The following is a 6,444-nucleotide window of genomic DNA, read 5'->3' as shown; positions in this document are numbered from 1 at the left end:
AATTCAAACCTGCTGCACATTGGACTATCATGGAGAGATTTTAATTTTTTATTTTTATTTTTTTTTGCCTTGCAGAAATTCCTAGGCCAGAGACTGAACCTTGTGACTGGAGCCATAGCAGTGACATCACTGGATCCTTAAACGCTAGGCAACCAGAGAACTCCTCTTACAGAGATTTTAAAATGTACCTGTGACCACAACTCATTCTCAGATTCATTGTTTTAATTGTTCTAGGATGGGGTCCAGTAATCAGTGTTTTCAACCATTGACTTCCACGCCAGTTGTTTTATTCAACTTTGCACTCCCAGGGCCTAGGAGGCAGTCAACAAATATTTGTTAAATGAATGAATGATGAAGGAATAAGGGGAGGGAGGAAAGAAAGGAAGAAAGGGAGAGGGAGAAAAAAAGGAAGAAAGGAAGGAAGGAAGGAAGGAAGAAAAGAAAGAAAGAAAGAAAGAAAGAAAGAAAGAAAGAAAGAAAGAGAGAGAAAGAAGAAAGAAAGAAAGAAAGAAAAAGAAAGAGAGAGAGGAAGGAAGGAAGGAAGGAAGAAAAGGAAAAGAGAGAAGGAAGGGAGGAAAGAGAAAGAAAGAAAGAATTTTAGGATAAGGTAGAAGCCAAATTGTTTTTGATAATAAAACAAGAGTAGTTTTTGAAAGACTTAGGCTGGACGGTAAATGCAGAATCATTTTGATCTCCTTCTGGGATGCTAGAGAAGGAAGCCACATCCTTGAAACCCACTCCAGAGCCCCACACAATGGAAAACTATAAATAGCAGCCCTGAATCACACAGGGTTACATAATATAAGATTCACAGGACAGGCTGCCTTTATCATGCAGGCTTAAGTTGCACTGAAATGGAAACTCTGCAGATGCCCTATATATTAGTTTCTCCAAAAGATGAAAGTCTCCAGCATTCACCCAGACCATCTTCTTTCCATCACCCAGGTTTGAGGCTGGTTGCCAGGGCCTTTCTTGCTAAGGAATTCTTTCTGTCTTTCCAGATAACAAGCAGGCAATTTCAGCAGTGGAACTGTTTTTATTTGCACAGATAAGTCCAGAATTTCCCCTTGATCAAGTGAAAAGTCTTTTCAGACCCTTGGGAATACTGGCTCACAGCCTCCAGCAAGGAGGTAGATAGACTGTACTCATGTGTCTGGTTCTGGATAGGTCACCCCTGCTTATTGAGATCTGCAGATCATCTGAAATCCTTTGGCAAAACATTCAGATCCACTCTGTGCCATTAAGAAGAGGTTGACAAAGCATGACACCATCCTCTATAAAATGATAGGGTATCCAACTTGCCTGGAAGAGATCCTAGAGCTACCTCTGAATATACATACAATTATTCTTACTGCTTGGTAAATACGGACTTTGAAATAAATGTTTCCATGAGCCAAAAGGTAAGTATGCGGTGGCAGAGATTGGTACCCATATTCTCGTTTTTTTTTTTTTTTTTTTTTTTTCCTGTACCCAGAGGCATATGAAAGTGATTCCCAGGCTGGGGAACAAATCCGAGCCACAGCTTCAACCTCTGTCACAGCTGCAATAACACCAGATCCTTAACCTACTGTGCCAGGCTGGGGTTGGGAACCTGCACCTCCACATTGACCAGAGCTGCTGCAATCAGATTCTTGTTCCCCTGTGTCATGGCAGGAACTCCCCCTTTCCTTCTTTAATGCCCAACTGGCTCTCCTTTCCCAGCCTTGCTTGCAGTTAGTTGTGGCCGTGTGACTGTGTTCTAGCTAATGGAATGTGAAAAGTGAGGCATGCCATGTCCAGACTTGGCTAGGTGCATTTTCCCATGTTTTTAATCTACTTCAGGATGGCTGGTATGGAGATGCCTCCAAGGGAAATTCTGGAAGCCGTGGGTTGAAAATGCTAGAGCATCAGCAGTCTGGGCCCTTGAATGACTGTCTGCAGGAGAGCCATCCTGTCATCCTTTTCATTACCCAATCTATCATCAGAGCAAGAAATAAACCTCTGTTTTGTTTGAACCATTATGTACTATAGGGTCTGTCTCTTACAGCAGTGAGTTGCCCCTGTCTAATTATGGATGTCGTCCACCTGTCATTATAGCTTAGCATCAAGGACAGGAATACTTCTTTTGCTTTGGAAGAAAAGATCCCCCAGAATGGCTTACTCAAAACAATTTGGCCAGACAGCCTTTGCCCCCAGGAGGCCCTGGGAGTTGATAAGCTCAGAGTTCTTGTCTGAAACCAGGTAAGGTTGTTTTCAAGGGACATCTGGCTTGCTTCCAACTTAGATGAGCAGCTTTTCCAAATTTCATCTCTAAACACAGACACTCCACTCAATGACTTTAGCAAAGGCTAAAGTGGAAGAAGGGACACTTCAAGTAAAATGCACATTACATTACAGTTGGGTTTTGGAAAAACTGATCAAAATTGAAATTTTTATCAAACATCATACATCAAGAAGATTAAAAAAAGAATCTTTTAAGATCTTTTTGGAGTTTCAATAATCACAATCCACCTCCCCCCCCCAATTTTTTGAAATAGCACAGACTTGTAATTATTCTAGTGAAACACAACCTATATTTTTCAGAAGCTGTCATGACATCCATGATATCACTGTATCAAGAGCAGAAGAAGGACAGAGAAACAAGAGAACACTTAAAGTGAGAAACACTCTTCAGAAATCCATGATGGTACAGCAGAAAGGATTCCGGGCCAGAAAGTAAGCAAAGAGTGTCTGATGCACAAACACTGGGTTAATGAGCAGAACTTATTGGTGGCTTTGGTAGAATGTTTTGGAATTAACAAGAGAATCCTGCTGGGCATCTCGTGCCAATATAAAAGACCCCAACCAATGAATGCTCTTCTCTCTCTAGGTTGGGAGCCAGGAGTGAAGGAAATGGATGAAGCATGGCACTTATTTGGGAAAATAGGTGAAAAGCCACTCTGAAGTGGCACTCCAACAACAGACAAACAGAAAACGAATTCTCCAATCATGATGGGGAAAAGTAAGCTCTTACAGCTCAAGATACTGGCAGGGAGGAAGTGCTTATTGAGTTGAGAAGAAATCTATCCTTCCTCTGTGTTGGAGAGAAGATTTGGCACAGTCTGTAGGACCTTACTCAAACTTCACTGCCTATAAACCTTGTATAATTCTCTCCTCTGCCGTGAGGCTAAATCTGAACCCAGTGACTTTGGAAAGCTTTCCAAAGGAGCCTTTCATCAGAGTTTTAAATACTGTTGAGAAAGAAGCAGAAGTGTTGCTGTGATTGGACAGCAGGGAAGCCCAAGATCTTGACTGCCCACCCCATCTATTCAGCACATTACATAATCTGTGTGTAGATTATGGATTCATAAAGTATACATGTGCCCCACTGTATGTAATACTGACATATCATACATCATGTAAAACATAATCCCAATATAAGAAATATTATAGGGATGCATCAAAATGTTTTCTTCTTTCACCCCATGTGGGCTATCTTGTACAAGTAGGACATGACCATCTATATGGTCTTGGTCCAGGAACGGAGACCTTATCTTCACAAGAGTTGTGGCATCAAAAAGGAAGGAAAAACTCGGAGTTCCCGTCATGGTGCAGTGGTTAACGAATCTGACTAGGAACCATGAGGTTGCAGGTTTGATCCCTGGCCTTGCTCAGTGGGTTAAGGATCTGGCGCTCCTGTGAGCTGTGGTGTAGGTCACAGACGCGGCTAGAATCCCGCGTTGCTGTGGCTCTGGCATAGGCCGGCGGCCACAGCTCGGATTAGACCCCTAGCCTGGGAACCTCCATATGCCGCGGGAGTGGCCCTAGAAAAGGCAAAAAGACAAAAAAAAAAAAAAAAAAGAAAGAAAGAAAGAAAGAAAGAAAGAAAAAGAAAGGAAAAACTCTTAGCCTGTGCTTTAGCTAAGTAATACTTTTACAGAGCTGTCCCCTCGTTGCCTAGGTGGAAAGATTAGATTGTATGTTATCTAATGATTGTTATCTATCTGCTCCAAGTCTGTGGCCTAAGTAACCAAAAGAATCAGGTGGAATGGAGCTTCTTAAGGGGATAATTCATGTTTAATTAACTTATCCTCCACAAGGGCTAGCAGGGTAGTCTAGGACGCCAGAAACATGCTGGGTCCTCAATGATGTCTGTTGAGTTCGAACATGACTAAATGATTGAACTATCAAATAAATGCCTGGAAAACATTTTTAAGCTATAGGAAAAACACACCATTTAAGATGTAATTCTCAACTATTAGTGAAAAATCTCCACTGCTGGAAGAATGCGTATCTTTTGCCTTGCCTACAATCTGGAATTGCCAGGACCAGAAATTAGCTAAAGTTCTTTCAACTTCTTATCAGGAGCTCTTCCTCAAAGGCTTTCAAGGGCTAGGTGGGTAACACAGATGCCTAAAGACCAAGTAAGGCAACAGAGCAGTGATGAAAACCAGCTAAATGGAGGACAATGCATAGGGCCTGATGAGGGTGACAATTTTTGCCTCTGTTGGGCCAAGTGTTTTCTTCTCTGGGTGTCTAATGGTTTTGTGACTTATCAACTACACTGTTAACCTAAATAAGTCCAGTAATATAGGGTGTTTCCTCTTTCTCCTGTCCCCACCATGGTCTGATGGAATGAGAACTGGACTTGGAATCCAAATCTGTCACTCTTCTACCCAATCAGCTCTATGGCCTTAGTCAAGGCGCTTAACTTTGTGATCCTCAGTTTCCTTAACCAGCCAATAAGAATAGTACTGCCTCATTCAACAGGATGTTCAAATGAGCAAAAGAGACACTTGCAAACTGCAGTACTGTGCACAAATGTAAGGAATTGCCATTATAATTAGAGGATAAATATTTGTTGAAATGCATTGAACTGAATAGAGGCAATGCAATTCTTTATACTGCAGAGAATCAATATGTGCTTCTACTTAAAACTCCTTTTAAAATTAAGATATAGGGAATATATAGAGAGAAATTTTTTTCTTTTCCTTTCTTGGCTGCCCTGCAGCATATGGAGATCCTGGGCCAGGGATCCAAGCTGCATTTGTGATCGTGCCGCAGCTGTGGCAGCACCGGATCATTTAACCTACTGTGCCAGGCCAAGGATCAAACCTGTATCCTGGTGCTGCAGAGACACCGCTGATCCCATTGCACCACAGTAGGAAATTCAGAGAGAAAAATCTTTTAGATACATACAGAGAGCAAGTTAACACATATATCAGCACATCACATGATTGTCAGCAATGAGTTGGAAATATTGAATGCTTGTGACTTTATGGTAAATAAGCAAGTATTGATTAATGCTTTCCCACTTTATAATTTAAAATATGTTAATTGTATATGTGTCTTGCTTTGTTTTGTTTTTTTCTTAGGGCTGCACCTGTGGCATTTGGAAGGTCCCGGGCTCGGGGTTGAATGGGAGCTGCAGCTGCTCGCCTATACCACAGCCACAGCAACACAGGGTCCGAGCCTCATCTGCAACCTACAACACAGCTTTTGGCAACACCAGATCCTAAACCCACTGAGCAAGGACAGGGATTGAACCTGCATCATCAATGGATACTAGTCACGGTCCTTAACCTACTGAGCCACAATGGAAAGGCCTGTATGTGTCTTACTGGGACATGTAGTATACTAGTTACGAAGTACTGTATCCTAGACACTATAGTGGTTATCATTAGAATATTTCTGGGTAGTAGGATTTGTCTTAAATTTTATTTTCTTCTTTGTGCTTTTCTCTATTCTCCAAATTTTAATAAACACATCACACAATTTTTTTTCAGATTCCAAAGTATTTAAATAGAATGAAGATCACCCTGTTTATACCTGACTTACCAGTCTTGACTGGTGATTTTTTTGTCTTTTTGCCATTTCTTGGGCAGCTCCTGCAGCATATGGAGGTTCCCAGGCTAGGGGTCGAATTGGAGCTGTAGCCACCAGCCTACACCAGAGCCACAACAACGCAGGATCTGAGCCGAATCTGCAACCTACACCACAGCTCATGGCGACGCCAGATCCTTAACCCACTGAACAAGGCCAGGGATCAAACCGGCAACCTCATGGTTCCTAGTCAGATTCATTAACCACTGAGCCACAACGGGAACTCCTTGACTGATTGACCACAGACTTTTGTAAGAAATTTTTTTATTTTTTTTAATTTTATTTTTGTTTCATTTTTTATATTTTGACTACAGCATGCAGTGGATTGATGTGGGATCTCAGTTCCCAGTTCAGGGACTGAACTTGGGCTGCAGCTGTGAAAGCACTAAGTCCTAACAACTAGACCACGAAGGAACTCCCTGTAAGAAAATTTTTAATTTGGCAAAAGAAAAGGAAAAAATTATCCAAAAGACACACAGTCAGTTCATAGGAAAGATATAATTAAATAAAATTTGATTTATATAAGATATAATTAAATAGATAATTAGATATAATTAAATAAAATTTGATTTATAATTAAATAAAATTCTTCTGAGTTCCTGT

The sequence above is a fragment of the Sus scrofa genome, chromosome 14 (assembly GCF_000003025.6).
Source record: "Sus scrofa isolate TJ Tabasco breed Duroc chromosome 14, Sscrofa11.1, whole genome shotgun sequence".
NCBI classification, from domain to species: domain Eukaryota; kingdom Metazoa; phylum Chordata; class Mammalia; order Artiodactyla; family Suidae; genus Sus; species Sus scrofa.
This window is presented reverse-complemented; position numbering follows the sequence as displayed.